This window comes from Nicotiana tabacum, chromosome 15 (assembly GCF_000715075.1).
Source record: "Nicotiana tabacum cultivar K326 chromosome 15, ASM71507v2, whole genome shotgun sequence".
Classification (NCBI taxonomy): domain Eukaryota; kingdom Viridiplantae; phylum Streptophyta; class Magnoliopsida; order Solanales; family Solanaceae; genus Nicotiana; species Nicotiana tabacum.
In genome coordinates, this window is record NC_134094.1 from 27,266,117 (window position 1) to 27,284,275 (window position 18,159).

The 18,159-nt window shown below is 38.3% G+C and overlaps 1 non-coding gene across 1 annotated transcript; it reads left to right on the plus strand.

Annotated features, from left to right (window-relative positions):
- The first annotated feature begins 17,612 nt into the window (after positions 1 to 17,612).
- On the plus strand, positions 17,613 to 17,719 carry LOC142170047 (small nucleolar RNA R71). The gene has a single exon (XR_012699662.1). It is a non-coding gene; the product is annotated as a small nucleolar RNA R71 (small nucleolar RNA).
- The last annotated feature ends 440 nt before the right edge of the window (positions 17,720 to 18,159 follow it).

Below are 18,159 nucleotides of genomic sequence, written 5' to 3' on the forward strand. Positions count from 1 at the left end.
CAAACAAACGTACCTACTAGGGATCCGGCATGAGGCTATGTTATTCTAGGCTTAAAACCCTGGGTGTATGGTTCTAGACCTGGCTTACCCGAGCGGACAACTCGAGCCGGGGGGGAGGGCAACGTACCGGTAACCAAAAGGCCATCCGGCTTTGTAACTGATCCGATCCTCGTTCTAAATTAGGATATGATATTAACAGAAAAGAAGTCACGCCAGCGTGCACTTCCCAGAAGATTTAGAAGACTCAGAGAGAAGAAGGGTTTCGTGACAGTTTATATACAATCCAAACAATATCATAGCGGTAAAAAGAGGCATTTAGCACATTAGGCTCAAACACGTAAAAATCAGATAATAAGTAAGAGCCAAGTATAACAGTCATCTAAGCTCGAATTCTGAACCCTGAACCAGAGATTCTGGGTTCGGTCCCCAGCAGAGTCGCCAGAGCTGTCACACCTCCTTTTTCCCGGGGGGGCGTAGGGGATAAGGGAGTTTTTCCAATTAAAGTGACAATATTCGAAATGGGATTATTTATTAAATCAGAGTCGCCACTTGGGATAATTTATGGTGTCCCAAGTCACCGGTTTATTTTAAATCCCAAATCGAGGAAATTTGACTCTATTTATGGTCCGCGAACACAGAAGACCGGGTAAGGAATTCTGTTAACCCGGGAGAAGGTGTGAGGCATTCCCGAGTTTCGTGGTTTTAGCACGGTCGCTCAACTATCAATAATCGGCCTAATTATCTGATTTAATACATGTTTAAAGCCTATTGTACATTTTTACTTTTTAACCGCTTTTAATTATTTATGGAATTATTTCTGGAACAAGTCACGATGTCGTACACTTGTCATTTTGGTACACATCGCAAACCGCGCCACATGAAATGCACCCGCGATTTACAGCATGTTAAATTTTATTATTATTTGAAGTTATGGTCGAGTCGCGTGAAACGCGCACTCGAATTGGGGATTACATATCATGACTATGCCATGGGAACCATACCCATAGTCACGATGCTCTATTATTAATCGCGCCTAAAGCAAGCTACGATGTTCAAAATTGCTTAATTTTCTGATGCTTGAGATCATGTGGCAAGTCCAGAATTATGGAAGATGGGTTACAAGACTTCTTAAACATTACCACAGAATCAATCAAATTGCGAAATTGTGACAGATTCATTGCAATAAAAATAAGAAATCATAATTCAACATACTTTGGATTTCCATTCGAACTAGAAAGCCCGACCTTCGTTTTCAACATTACTAAGATAACTACAAAACAGACACTTACGACTATGTGTTCAACAGAGAAGCAAAGTAAGCAGGTCTGGTGGTTGGATCACAATTTAACTTTTGAGGAATTTCTTGTATAGCCGGAAACGAATTAATGGCCACTTTGGACATTGCAGTGATGGCCATTTTGAGTAACAGTCAATTTTAACCTTCATTATTCGGCCAATCGATCAACTCAAATGCCAAGACTTACAATAACAGACATACACGACGAATCTGAAAACTAGAACAGACATACTGATTTCAGATCCTAACAAAACTCAACAATAGAATCATATTCATATTATAACTGCTAACTTTCATATACCAAACGTTTACAGGTTCTGCCACGAAGGGGAATCTAGTCTTAGTTCGAAGAACGATCCAAACAACAGCAATTGAAAGTAACCATGTCTCAAATCTGAAAACATATATGATGTTATATTGAAAGGTGATATTCAATCAGTACTATGAACATTACATGAAGATTTAGGTACCAATTTCATAACTGGATTTGCTAATAAATAAGAAAGCGTGATACTAAAAAAAAAAAATTCACAAGAAAGAGAACTAGATAACTCCAACAGAGCACAAGAAATACAGGCAGAAAATGACTAATTCCATTAATTTTAAAGCACGCATATCTCTTCCACGTAGGCATATTTTATATCCGATTTACAGTCCAAGGTTCAAAAGAGGTACCTGGCCAACAATATCAACAAAATAAGATAGGTCTCTGAAGTTGTAGCGAAAAAATAGCAGTAAGAATTGCAGCAGCAGAAAACAGCGGAGCAGAGGAGATAAACCCAACTCCAAAAGAAACCCAGAACCAAATGAAGACCCAAGAACAGCAGAGTCAAGCCAATTTTCTGTATTCTCCCTTTTAACTCGGGAGAGAACCCCAAAAAACATCTCTCTATGAAGAAAAGAATGCGTCCCTTTATAGAAGGTAAGCATGTGTTGTGTGTGAAGAATAGGGGGCTGGGAATCTTTTGCCAGCTCCCTGAAAATCAGGGAAATAGCATCTTTTGCAACTGAATATGGACAGCTGTCCGCTTCCAGAAGCAAACTATCTGCTTAAACTTGGGCTAGAGGCCATGACCTAGATGGCCCAAGCCCAGAAAACAGCCCAAAAAAAAAACAAAACAAACAAGTGTCATATTTCAAATAAAACCAGAGATTTGACTAAGTGCTTAACCTTCAATTAATCTAAATCAATCCATTAGCTGAACTAGTTGAGCATGCGATTAACGACTAAGTTTAATTAACTGACTGAAAGAAAAGAAAAAGAAGGAAAAATAACAAAACAAAAACAAAAAAAAAACCAACCAGAAAAGCACAGAGCCGGAACAAATGAGGAGAAAAGAAAAGAGAAAAAGAAAGAACAGGAAAGAGAACAACAAAACAAGAAAAGAAAACAAAAACTCTAATCTAAATGCTAAAGAAGAGAGTAAACGAAACAACCCGATGAGCAGTGAAAACGATGGATTCTAGCGCGAATCGACGAAAGGACCCAAAATCTTCGGTAACTTCGAAACGGGTCGAGACCAGCCCAGAACAAATACTTTCAACGGGATTACTCCATGCATGTGGGTATTGAACTAGAAATAAACAGAAACGAATAAGTAATTCCGAAATAAACCAGACTAGGGTTTTCTGGAATTTTTAGATCTAAGGTTCGCTAATTTTGGTGGGGTTTGTGATGAAACTGATGAGGGATTAGGGATTAGGAGGGTATGAGGGTTATGGGGTGCGAGTTTGAGAGGATTTGGAGTGAGCCGCCGGCGTGGGGATTCTGGGCGGCTAGGGTTTGGGGTGAGTTTGAGAGAGAGAGATGAGGGGTTTGGGGGCGGCTAGGGTTTGGCGAGGGAAAGAGAAGGAGAGAAAAGTGAGGGGGGTCTGAAGGGTTTGGGGGGTGTACCCGACAGATATAAGGGTTAAGGCAGGGGAGTTGCGGGCCGTTCGATCGAAAGAGATCAACAGTCGAGATCAACCGTTAACGAAACGACGTCGTTTTGGTTAAGTGACGAGGCTGGGCCAGGTGTGGGGGTGGGCTTAGCGGGTTTCAGGTGATTGTTTGGGCCAAATTGTTTTGGCCCAAATTTAAAACCAAACCGAATTTCCTTCTCTTTTTCTTTTTCTTGATTTTAAATAAAATTAATTAATCAAAAACCTAATTTAAGTGTTAAATCAATCTAATTTGTAGGAATAAACCTAGTTATCTATTTTACCATTAATTAATTTTAGACTAATGAAGGAAGAATTACTTAATTTGCGATTAAAAGCTAAAAATACAAAAATAACCCATATTTTATGATTTTCTGTTTAATAAAGCAATTAACTTATGTAATTAAATCCTAAATGCAACTAGACCTAAAGTGTTATGTATGAAATACTTTTAGACATTTTGGTGTTTTTCTTATGATTTTTAGAATATTAAATATGTCACTAAATGCAAGCAATAATTAACCAAAATCCTATGAATTCTATAAAAACTAAAAATAATTAAGAAAACTCTATCTGTGAATTTTCTATAGGAATATTTTAGTCGGGCAAAAATCATGTGCTCACACAAAGTGTTCTTCAGCTGCTTGTTTATTTAGTTGCAACCGATCCCGTCTCGAGGGCTTAATCGGAACCAGTTTCAACGTTCAATTTAAAGCCAGGCTTAATCGTTCCATCACATTTGGTTTGATCGTTTTGTTTCTATTTAATTTAATAATTTGATGTTCTTCGATCATTCATGTTAAATTAAATCATGTATCCTTTAAATCACGTACAAATTCAATTGTTACTCTTTTTAAGGGTAAAAACTAATATTAGCAGATAGGAAAATAGGAGGGATAAATGGGTAATTTTATTAATAACAAAGTAATTGTCTTTAAGAATTTTGGGGGAATGGGAGGGACAAAGGGGAAGCGTGAGTCACGGTACAAATTTCTTGTTCTTTCTTTAGCACATTTGTCTTTATTAATTAATTGTATTTAAAATCTCTGTGTAGTCAAAATGTGATTCTTGAAGTCCAATTAAGTGTTGTAGTTTGCTTGAAGTTTAACGACCCAAAATTGACTTTAAAGGTACAAAATTTAATGATGATTGAGATATGACAATTCGCTTCCGAAAATTAATCTCAAACCCAACGTTTAACTGAGATACTATTTAACGCAATTTTTTAGAATACATTGTGAAAGACTAGATTCTAGCAATATTAAATCCTGTTTAGGAAGATTTAGTACTAAATTCGGTTTTTATAGTACAAACCTAACGTAAATTTGAAGATAACTTTGTCAGCATATGATCACCTAGTCTAATGAAAGGACAAATCATGAAATTGATTCTTCAAAAATAAAGAATATCCAATAATGGTACCAAATTCAAACAAATTAGGCACGAGTAAATTAAGAGCATCACCACATGACAATTGAATTCAACCATTACCTTATCAATTTTTAAGCCTTTTAGCCACGAAACCGCTTCATAAAGCGAGAAAACTTTAACATTATGGATATCTAAAAAACCAGAAAGTCCTGAAAGACCTTTAATATAGCACCCTCGATTAGTGTATATAGATCGGGTTGGTTCGGATTTTTTAATTACCAAACCAAACCAATGGTGTCGGATTTTTAAATTTATAAATCAAATCAAACCAATAAAGTAGGATTTTTCAATCTCAATTTTTCTCGGGTTCTTCGGTATTTTCGAGTTTTCGGGTTTTTTTCCGATAAAGTCTTAATAGCACAAAATATGTAACTTATGCTCCAAATATTTATTTTAATCCAAGTAGAATACGACTATATAATGTATTTTCCAAGAAAATAAAATAATAATATGAGATGAGTCATAACATTATACTAAAATATTCAATAACATAGATAATAAAATCGCACAAAGAAATATTACTAATTAATACACTATAATAAAAATTAACATAATCTAAAAATACTATATAGGTCGTGCTAAAATAAGTACAACCAATAAGTACTATTAATTACACAACTAAGCATAAAAAAATAATAAATTAGGTCATACATTTTCATTATAAATCAATGCAAAACTAAAAAATAGATATCCAATACTATTGTCATTTCTAGTGTTGAATTGATTTTTCTTTATTAGCATTAGTATTGATTTAAACTTTATTAGACTTACTACCTTTATGGGTTATAAAATTTATTGGACCATTCAAGAATGTTAAGTCCAAACTTTAAATAATACTTTTAAAGATAAAACTGTGAACAAGTTTAAAAAATATTTATAAATTATATTACAATAAATATTTATATGCATAAAATATTTTTTCAAATTGTATAAATATAATGTCGGGTTGGTTTGGTTTCGGTTTGACTTTTTAAAGTTAAAATCAAACCAAACCAATTATGGTCGGGTTTTTTTTCCAACACCAAACCATAATCGGGTTTTTTTTCTCGGTTTGACTTGAATTATCGGGTTGGTGCAGTTTATCGATTTTTTTTATACACCCCTACCCTCGATCATCTCTCAAAATTGCAGCAAACCCCGTCACCCTTCCTCTAATGCAGATTTAATTTGCATAAGAGCATTTATGTTGCATTAGAGCCAACCAACATGTGAAAATTTTTTATCTTAGTTTGAGTGCCCGTATGGATTACTAAAGAACTTGGTTCTTTATCGTGTTTCTTAAGCGTAAAGTAAACAAGCAATAAAATGAACAAAATAATTTTTATGTGGAAAATCACCCGGCTCAACAGGTGTAAAAATCACGACCTACGACGTAGGATTTTCAACTCCAACTCCACTAGAATAATGAGCCAAAATGTATCAATTACAAGACTGTAATTAAATACTCTCAGTACTCCTACTACTCCTATTTGATTCACAAGCTACTCTAACTTGTAAAGAAAAATACTTACTCCAACTCACTAATTGTTTATGACACTTGATTACAACTCAATTTCCTAAAACAAATTCACTAGATTGACTCGGGAAGAATACAAGGCAGGTACTCAACATAAGTAAACAACTTATGACTCTTTAGTTGATATGTAAAAGGATAGATCAAAAATCCAAAGTCGGTCCTATTTAAAATACACCTTGAGATCTTCTAGGAGTCCTATTCATAGTCAACTTCCTCTTTGATAGGACTCATACTGTTCCAAGGATTCCATAAGCTTTGGGACTTTACTCTCTGGCTGCATTATCCATATATTCTTGAGCAACGACCCTTATCACTTATAGTAGCCATCTTTCACCAAACTCGGACCTGGTAACTTTGAGATAAAGTTACTGTCTTGTACAGACGTACAAGTATCACTCATGAGGAGTTGATTTTTTCTTCTGAGGAGCTCGTTCTTCAGAACAGTTAAGAAACTACGTTGAGGAACTGGTTCTTTGAACATTTAGTCATACTTTGCTAATCATCAAAATTTCAATACTCAAAAAAAATTTCATTTTTTATGATGACAAATTTTGTACACAACAGAATCACAACAGAACCAGATAATCATATCAAAGAATTAGATAATCACAACAAGTACTATTTGACAGACATGTATGTTCGCAACACCTTCCAGCCTTATCTTCCCCCCTTTTAGCATCATAAAAAACACACAAAAAAATGTTAGACATTAAGCACATATAATGTAAGATTCAAGGCCAAACAAGCTATTGCACAAGCTTAAGAAAGGGCAAATAAACTAGGCTGATGATCCAATATAGTACAAAGCAGTAAAGTAGAGCAATAAGAGATATTAAGTAGTGCCAAAAGAAACCCAGGGCCTTGTCTTCATCATTAGAACAAAATAAACTAAGCATACTACAAACTACTCAGACTAAGACAAAAAGAACAAAAGACAAGGCATCACTGGAATAGCAAAAGAACTAAGGACACTGGGAAGGAACAAGTTCATGGGTAAGAAACAGAAGGGGTCAAAGCTTTCACAAGGGTGACAATCTGTTGAGCATGAGCCTCTCTGTCTCTTCTGAGATCTTCCCTGGGTTGATTTGTTTTCTTTCTCAACTCATTATTGTCTTCACGAAGCTTGGCATTCTCCTTAACAGCCAAGTCCAACGTCTTGCAAAGTTCTGCAACCCTACTGCTCCCAGGAAGAATAGCAGATCATGTGGGTCCTCTAGACTTGATTTCCTTACATCCACACTACTTGAGGGTAACAACATCCAAACGTCATTGTGGTTTCCAAACATAAGCTCAGGTTAGGTATTGTTGAGCTTGTCAAATAACTCAGTCAGTATGAAACCATATGGCATAACATGCTTGGGTTTGGAAGTATCTGAAGCTCTTTCCATGTGCTGAATTATCAGGCTAGGAATATTGATAGGTCTACCAGTGTCAAGCAGCTCCATCACAACCATGTCCAGCGGAGTAGCTTAATGCCTTTTCTAAGACCTCTGAAGAATGCAGGAGTTGACAAAATGAAATAATAACTTGTGAAAGGGAGTCATATCAGTCTTGTACACTTTCTGGGGAACATCTAGTTCCAAATTTTGGGAGAACTTCATGGTGACCACAATGCCAGTGTCAATATCATTGTCTATGGCTGGTCACTTCTTCTTCAAGTAATTTTCAAATCCCAAAGAGGAGATAGTCAGAAGCATCCCTAGCTCCTCATCATCAAACTCTTTGTCAAATCCCCTTACCTTACTCTTGACTACCTTCCCATCAAATGTGAAATTTGCATAGAACTCCACCATAGCATGGACACATAATGGGGGGAAAGCTTTGACAAACATGTGCTTCCACCCCTGTAGCTCAAGTTTACAACCAGTTGAGCCATCTGCTTCTCATCAGTGTTCGCAAAAATCTTTCCATTTAGCTCTTTTTTGTTCCTGAACTCTGTGAGTCAATCAACTGTAGCTAGCACATTCTTTCTTATATTACCCCTACTGGACCTTGCATAAGAGGTAGCAGGTTTGGTGACTTTGGCACCCTTTTTCTTTGGTGTAGCACACTTTGCTGGCAAGACAGAGTCAGATTCATCTTCTCCATCCACCTCAATAACAAGTTCCACAATTGAAACCTTCTTCTTTGGCTTCTTTGCACTTTTGGTCTCCTTAATGATTTGTGTATCAACAACCTTTCTTTTACTCCTTGTGAGAGGAGTTATGACAGGAGGAACTACTCATTTTCTTGTCGAGTTTGCTGACTTTGTAGCTTTCATAGGGGTCTTCCTGGATTTTTTCCCTACCTCAGATAGTGCCACATCATCTTCATCACTACTAACTTCTTCATCTCTAGCGAAAGGAGTCAACAAAGACCCAGGTTCTTTAGCCCTTGTCTATTCACCAATTTCTTCTGAAGGGCTATGACATTGTTTCCAATTGTCATGGATTCTTCAGATTCCTCACTCGCATCCCCCTCTTCTTCCTCACTCTCTTCATCACCCCCTTCACTCTCACTTACCTTTTCTTGAACCTCACCCTCTCTTTCAGAAACATCCTCTTCTGCACTTTGATTTTCTTCTTCTGTAGAATCATTAGCATGTTCACCTGTCTTATCCTCTGTATCACTCTCCTTCTCATTTCCAGATGCTCCCTCATTCTCACTTTTTTCTTCTTCATTGGCTATGTTTTGAGCATCATGTTCCTCATGACTCTTTAAAGCTTCTTCTTCTTTTTCACCCCCATCATTTTCCTCACCCTTGGTCCAACTAAAGGAAAGACCATCAAAAGCCTCCTTTTGCACAGGTTCTGTACTTTCCCCCCTCCCCTCAACCACAGGCTCCATAGCCGTTGTATCGACCTCTTTCCCCAGATCCCCTACACCTTTTTCTACAGTGAATTTCTTTACTGGTGGCTTCTCACTCGTGGGTGGGAGAGTATCTAGGGGTGCAACATCTATAGCAGACACCAAAATATCTAATTTGGAAGGAGGATGTTGTACCTGATCAGTAGTAACTTTCACTAATTCCCCATGAACCACATATTCCTTGGATACAGTGTCACCTTGCGTAGCAGCATCAGTCACTTTCTTGACAGATTTTCTTGGAGTGGCTCTGACCTTTGTTGACTTAAAGGTATTTTTCGCAGGAAGCTCAGGTGCATGGGCAATTATTTTTGGAGAAGGGAATATAGTAGATGTGGGAATTATGGGAACAACATGAACAGTAGGAACATGGGATGATGATTGATCAAGCCCAACCATTCCTCCTAAGAGGTCTAGCGGTCATTGCAAATATAATCCGATTTACAAGTGCGGAGTCGAATCCCGCAGGGAATTAATCTACTAATCACAACCACTAGTTTCGCAAAAATTCAAATAATCAACCTTTAGAAATATTTAATAATGAGTGATTGTTTACTAACTAAAAATAAGGTATTTAAAAATCTGTATTTTATTACTAACAAAGCAAATATTATAGACAATATTGGAAAACTCTAGGATTTTGATTTTCCCTATTGTTGAAATCTCCCCTCTACATTTCCTATAATTTCAGCCCAAGTACTTTATACGGATCGTGAGTACTTTAAGTGTGTAGCTCTCTCTCGAGCAACTACCACAATTTACTAGACGTATTTTCTCGAACTACTCTAGATAGCACTAATTCACCGCTCATTATGATCGCACCAAGGTTTTGCTATCTTTAATCCCGCCTTTAAACCCACCGTATTGATCTCTCAAATACGTTAGGAGTGGTGTTGTTCAATAAATAACTAAATGCATACTCTCTCTCGAGCAGTACACACTAAATAGGCACAGTCAATTGAGGGTCTTTCAACCAACAACAATAATAATATAGTTGAACAAGTAAAGAAAAATAAAGTGCAAATTTATATTAAACTCACTACCCCACACTTTTCATCCTTTAGCAACTTAAAAGTAAGCACATAAGCAAGAATTACCTTTCAAAACATACGCAAGCATCACACCAATGATAATGGTTTATATCAATGCTTAGATCCCAGCATATGCACTCTTCATACCTTTCCTCAAATTTTAAACTCATGCCAAGATTATTTAAAATATTCGTGTGACTCTTTCTAACATTCTCGCCTCAAAACTTGACTCTTATGCATTTTACACTATGACTCGCTCCTTATGCTAACTCAAAAACCAAGGCCTCTACCAATCCTTTGCAAATCATATGCCCTCACTAATAAGCCATAGAGAGAAAGTAGTCCACACACTCAATATAAGTTCAAGTATAGTTTAAGGACTGAAATATAAAAAGAATTCGCTCACTCTCACAAAGAAACTCTTATGCCACACACCATAGGCTTGCCTGTAGTGTAAGTCTCTACTAATTTAAGCTCGTAAAGTCTAGGATCAAGTAGGACTTTATAGGTTGTAATGTAGGCTAAGGGATGGTTAGGAGATATTTGAGAAAATAGTGACTAACCCTTATAAGCACTTTAATACACTACACTTCACTTTTAAGCACCTTCTTGTCTTGCCATGAAACCATATACATTTAGGCCCTTCTTCATTAAGCACATCAACATATAGATACTTACTAACCCAGACAAAGATATGAGAGGTGTTATTCTTGTTTTTTATTCACTCTCTTCAATTTGGTATTTTTGGCTAGTATTTTGTTTTTGTTTATACACAAGTGCACCTTTTTGACCTTTCTATGGTTCCACTCAAAAGCTACCCACTATCTTTCTTTACTCTTCTAGCTATTTAAGTGCTTTCGGAGGTAAAGGTCCAACAAGATTTAATTAAGAACAAAAAGGATTCGGCTTGTAATGTGGTTGCCAAAAAAAAGGTCTACAGACTCAAAAGGGGAGACTACGGATAATATTAGCATTGGTAGGCAAATAGGCTAAATGGTCAATTAAAGAAAGCCTATATCCCTTCCCAAACTTACAAGACTTAATCATTTCTCTTTGACTCACACACGGGACAAGTTCTAGACTCATAAGGATGGCACAGAGTACACTAAAGTCTTACCTCACACAATGCACATGACTCACTTAGGACGGCTCGGACCTGACACTCGAGTTAAAGCAATTAGCACAATTATCATAAACTTTCAGCACACAAATATTAATCACAAGAGTCTAGAGATGAGCCTCGGTGTCAAACGAAATCCATACATATTGTCAAGGCATGTAATTATAGGAATCATGTAGAAAGTACTTATTTCAAATGCTACATACCTAAGCCTCGATATAAAATATGTCAAAAGCATAAATTTCTCAAGCTTCTTCCAGTTCCATTGTTGGTTCAACCAGAAAACAAAATAAAAGAGAAAAAAATAATTTTGTATTTTTTTCTAGACTTTAATCCCTCAAGAAAACTGTCTAGGTAATCCATCGTCAGGAAAAGTCTACAATTCTTTACAAAGCTTCAAAAAATCTACCTGAAACTACCAGTTAAAGAAACTGGCATCATCGGAAAAGAACCGTGGTTTAAAGAAAACCCAGGATCAAGCCACTAAAAAAACTACTACAATTATACAATTACAATGGCTATAAGAGTGATCATGCAGTTTAAAATGTATCACTAGCAATTAAGCACATGCCACAAAAATTAAAGCCTGACACCCCACCCCACACTTAAGAATGTGCACTGTCCTCAGTTGCACAATATCACAAAAATACAAATAAGCAATATCCAAAGTAGAATGGGTGTCAGAAACTTTCTCAAAATCACTAGGGTCGTGGTTCTGTAGTGACCCTCGTTACAACGGCTAGCCCTGACACCTCTGCAATAGTGCCATCAGTAGCACTCAAATCAACTGTCTAGAGCCCCTCCGCATCAGTCTGTCACTTGATAGTTATTCTATGTTAATTAGCACAATTCAACAACATGTAGGTAAGGTAACACCCCAGTCATGCCTACGTTGACCGCAGATGATACTTGTCTTAGAAAGAGCACAATTGAAGTTCATAAGACACCAACAGCCACCCCACACTTAAGATATGTTTGTATTGCCAATAGATGTAGGTTAGCTACTCAGACTTTACTAAACGTCACCAAAATATTCATTCGGGTAATTCATCGAACATTTCATGTGCGTTGTTAAGTTTCATTTGGTTCAATTTGCCAATAGTGTCATGACCTAAGGGAACGAGAGAGTTTTTTTTCTTTTATAAACCAACTAGAAGATATAAAAATAGAAAAAAATAATTAAGAAAATACTTGGGGTTGCGCTAGGACCGCGCGATGCGCGAACTGGAGACGCGCCCTTTACCTGCTTCATCTATGCCCGGTCCTAGTCTCGCGATTTGTTGGGCACTTCGTTGTCTCCTCTTCTCTTTATCTTTCTCTTTTGGTCCCGGTCTCGTGTAGCGAGGCACACTTCACGAAGCTAGCTTGGTCTCGGCCTCACGAAGCTAGCTTCACTTAGCTGCCTCCCCATATTTTTTTTGTGACTAAATGACAACTAGACGAAAACAAGAAAATTGGATTGCCTCCCAACATGCGCTTGATTTAACGTCGCGTCATGATGAATTACAATATTACAATGGGTTGCCTCCTACGAAGTGCATGATTTAACGTCGCAGCACAATGCAAACTTTCCAGATTATACTTCACTCACATATTGAGGTTCGTTCAATTGTATCACATCTTTCTCTCCTTTTTCATCACTTATTCTAAGGTAGTGTTTTAACCTCTGTCCATTCACTCTAAACCTATTCGTCCCATCCTCGGACTCAATTTCTGCAGCTTTATTTGATAGCACAAGCACTACTCTGAGTCTCTGAATGGTCGTGACCATCTAAACTTCAACTTACCCTAAAACAATTTTAATCTCGAATTATATAGCAATATCACGTCTCCAAGTTTAAAATTTTGCTCAAGAATATTTTTGTCATGCATCATCTTCATCCTCTCCTTATATAGCCTTGTACTCTCTAAAGCATGGTAACGGAACTCGTCAAGCTCGTGCAACTCTGTGACTCTACTTGTACTTGCTATTTCCATGTCGAGATTCAACTGTCTTAATGCCCACAAAGCTCTATGCTTTTATTCCACGGGTAAGTGACACGCTTTCCCAAATATCAGTTTATATGGACACATGCCAATTGGAGTTTTAAAAGTGGTATGATAGGCCCAGAGTGCATCGTCTAACGTTTTCGCCTAATCCGTTCTTGTAGCATTCATTTTCTTTGTCAACACACTCTTTATTTCTCCATTTGACACTTCCACTTGCATGCTTGTTTTTGGATGATATGCGGTGGCAACCTTGTGGCGAACACTATATTTTTCTAATAACTTTGCAAAAGCTCGGTTGCAAAAGTGAGTGCCTCCATCATTGATTATTTCCCTTGGAGTACCAAACCGGGTGAATATATTCTTTTTCGAAAAACCAATGACTCCCTTTCCATCATTTGTAGGGAGTGTCACAGCTTCCACCCATTTTAATACATAGTCCACAGCTACAAGTATGTACTTGTTGCCATATGAGCTAACGAAAGGCCCCATGAAATCGATACCCTATACGCCAAACACTTCCACCTCCTGAATTGGGTTCATAGGCATCTCATGTTGGCGAGAAATATTCCCGGTCCATTGGCATTCATCACAACCCTTCACCCAGTGGTGTGCATCTTTGAATAATGTCAGCCAGTAGAAGCCCGACTCAAACATTTTCGCGACTATCTTTACTCCCCAAAATGGCCACCATATGGGGATGTGTGACAAGCCTGCAAAATAGAAGATAGGTCTATCTTGGGGATACATCTCCAGATCATGTTATCAACATAAATCCTAAAGATATAAGGCTCATCCCAATAATACGTGCGACAATCATGAAAGAACTTTTCCTTTTGAACAGAGAAAAGGTCGTAGGGGACAATATCGCTCGCCAGGTAGTTTGCAATATCTGCATACCATGGCACTAACTCAAGGCTCGTAGCCAAAAATTGTTCATCCGGGAAAGTATCCACAATCGCTTCCACCTCAGCCTTCTTCTCTGCTCCCTCCAGCCTAGACAAATGATCAGCCACTTGGTTCTCCGTTCCCTTTCGGTCACGGATTTCCATGTCAAGTTCTTGTAGCAGTAGCACCCATAGAATTAGGTGCGACTTTGACTCCTTCTTCTCAATTAGGTACTTGAGAGAAGCATGGTTAGTATAGACAATTACCTTCGAGCCTATCAGGTATGACCTGAATTTGTCAAATGCGAATACTATTGCTAATATCTCCTTCTCGGTCACTGTGTAATTTACTTGGGCACCACTCAAGGTTCTATTTGCATAGTAGATTGGATGCATGACTTTATCTTTTTGCTGCCCAAGAACTGCTCCCATAGCATAGTCGCTTGCATCACACATCAGCTCAAAAGGTTTCTCCTAGTCAGGTGCCACTATGATTGGTGCAGTCACTAACCCCTTCTTCAATTCCTCAAAAGCTACCCTGCAGTCATCAGAAAACACAAAGGGTTGATCTTTTTCAAGCAATTTACATAAAGGGTTAGCAAACTTGAAAATATCTTTTATAAACCGCCTATAGAAATCGGCGTGACCAAGGAAAGTTCTTATGGCCTTGACAGAAGTGGGTGGAGATAACTTCTCGATTATATCAGCCTTAACATGGTCCACTTCAGTGCCCTTACTTGACACAAGGTGTCCCAAGACTATACCTTCATGTACCATGAAATATCACTTCTCCCAGTTTAGTACCAGATTAGTCTCTATACACCTCTTCAATACTCTTTTCAAGTTCATAAGGCACTCATCGAATGAGTTCCACACCACTGAGAAGTCATCCATGAAGACCTCCATTATGTCCTCTACCATATCTGTGAAAATGGCCATCATGCACCTTTGGAATGTGGAGAGTGATGTCATACAGACAGGTGAGCGACATTTTCTCTCTATCCTATGGGGCAATAGAGATCTGGTTATACCCCAAGTATCCATCCAGGAAGCAAAAGTGGGACCTCCCCGCCAATCTATCTAACATCTGATCAATGAATGACAGTGGGAAATGGTCTTTTCGGGTGACCTTGTTCAACCATCTGTAATCCATACAAATTTGCCATCCTGTGAATATTCTTGTTGAGATCAACTCATTGTTCTCATTTTGCACTAGAGTCATTCCACCCTTCTTTGGCACACACTTAACTGGGCTGACCCAGTTGCTATCAGAGATGGGGAAGATTATTCCCGCATCTAATCACTTGATCACTTCTTTCTTTACCACTTCTTTCATATTGGGGTTCATACTTCTTTGATGTTCTCTAGAAGGTTGTGCCCATCTTCAAATAGAATCTTATGCATACAAAATGTTGGGCTGATACCCTTTATGTCTGCAATGGTCCACCCAATTGCAGTCTTACCTTTCAGAACTTGCAAAAGTTGTTCTACTTGCACATCTAACAAACCAGATGAGATAATAATAGGTAATGTCGAACTAGGTCCTAAAAAAGCATACATGAGGTGAGACAATAGTGGTTTTAGCTCCAACTGTGGTGGCTCTACAATTGATGGCTTAGCTGGAGGGGTCTTTCTTTCTTCTAAGTGTAACGGCTCGAATTCGAGCTCTATTTTCCAGTACCCTTGGCCTTCAAGAGCCAAAACCCACTCTTCCAAGTCCTCACCTTCTACCTCTTCTAAGTTTATGAGGCAGGCTGCTAGGGGGTCTTTTGCGTTCAGTGCTCTCCCCCAGAATCACATCCACAACTTCATTCAGAGAGCAATTAGCAAACTCACTGGGTCACCGCATAGACTTCTGCACATTGAACATTATTTCTTCATCGTTTAGTCTCATCTTTAGCTCCATAGTTTCACAATCAATCAGAGCTTTCCCTGTGGCCAAGAATTGCCTCCCCAAAATTATGAAAACCTCTTCATCAACTTAGCAGTCCAGAATGACAAAATCTACCAGAAAATAAACTTTCCAACCTGCACAAGTACATCATCAAGTATACCTGATGGCCTCTTCACCGTTCGGTCGGCTAGCTGTAGTAACATGGATGTGGGTCTTAACCTTCCAATGCCTAACCTTTTATAGATAGGCAAGGGCATCAGGTTTATGCTCACCCCTAAATCACACAATGCTTTGGCGAATGCATAGCTACCTATGGTGCATGGAATTGTGAAGCTTCCAGGGTCGGATAGCTTCTCAGCTATAGGTCTAGTCACAACAGCACTATAGGTCTTAGTCAATGTCACAGTTGCCAAGTCTTGAAAGTCGAACTTGCGTGACATCAAGTCCTTCATCAGTTTTCCATACCCAGGCATCTCCCTAAAAGCATCAATTAGATGAATGTTTACCTGAATTTGCTTCAACATTTCCATGAATATTTTTTACTGCTCATCCTTTTGATATTTAGCCAACATCTGCGAGAAGGGTGCTGGAGGTCCCTTCCTTCCTGTGACTTGAGTTAGATCCTGCTTCGGCACTTTTTCTGATGCCTTCTCTTGCACTTTCTCTGTCTCCTTTGCAACCTCTTTTTCTTTGCTTGTTTCCTATTGTGCATGTTGTATTGTTACCTCTGTTAACCTTGTTAAATCGTCTACCTCAATTGGTACTGGCACAAGTATCTTAGTTGGTCGGCTTTCGCGAGCAATTTCTTGATCTAGATATAGATCTCTACCATTTCTTAGACTTACCGCCATAAGCTGCTTCGGGCCCTGCTATTTTGGATTGACATATGTGTCCACAGGTAACGCCCCTTGGGGACGATTATTCAGACCATAGATATCTGCCCTAATTGAATATCAATAACTTTTATCGCTGAGTCATGTGCTTCAAACTTCTCTTGCATTTTTCCATTGGACCCAATCAATTATTGCAGCATCCCTTTAATTTCAGACAACCCATCATCTTGTCTCACTATCTGTTGTTCTTGAGGCTGTTGATAAGCTAGCTGCTAATTTTGCTGATTGTATCCTTGTTGCCTTTGGTAAGGCACGACTTGACCCCGTGGTCGCATAAATCCAAGATTGTTGCTATTATTATATTGTTGTTGTGTTGGTCTATACTGCTGGTTCTACTACCCCCAATTCTGACCACCTTGCCTATTTCCTTTATAGTTGCCCACATAGTTCAAATTTTCCTGATAGTTCTGGTATTCACTTTCACCACTCCACGAGGACACATATGGTTGGTTAATTCATGGTATACATAAGCCCCCATTAGTTGTGTCAACTATGTGTACCTGCTTTCTAACTTGATTCATCAATCGTCTTGGTGAGGATACTCATTTGCGTCATCAGAGTGGCCATATTATCGACTATGAAGTTGTTTGGGTCCAAAGCTACTAAGTGAACTACAAGGGTGATTGTACTGTCTTTTGTCATCCATCTTGAGTTTTGAGCCATTTTATCTAGCAGGACCTTACACTCTCAAAATGATTTTCTAAAAAATGCTTCACCTGCTGAAGCATCAACGTTGGCCTTCAAGCTATCTGCCAATCCCATGTAAAACCTTTATCCCAACATCTGATCTGGAATGCCATGATGTGGACACTTAACCAACATCTCCTTGAACCTTTCCCACGTTTCTTGTAGTGTTTTAGCTGGTTTCTGCCTGAAGCTTAATAGCTCATCAACTTGCTTGGCAGTCTTATTGGGTGGGTAGAACTTGTTTAGAAACTGCTTGAATAATTCCTCCCAAGTGGTGATGGAGTTTATGAGGAGCGAATTGAGCCAAGTCTGAGCTTCTCTAGTTACTGAGAATGGAAACAATAATAGTCTAATTGCTTCCGGTGTCACATTCGGTTGCCTTTGAGTGATAGAAATTGACAAAAAGTTTTTCAGATGCTGTTGTGGATCTTTATTGTAAGACCCGCAGAATAGTCCTTTGTTCTGCAACATATGTAGTATGTTTTTTGTGATTTGAAATGATTCCACTTGTATCTGAGGCACTGCAATAACGGTTGCTAGATTTTCAGCGGGGAGTTATGCCCAATCATACAAAGCCGCTTCTGGCACAAGAGGTTTCACATCGAGATTGTTCGGGTCATTCACATTATTTTGGTTGTTTATTACATCACCTA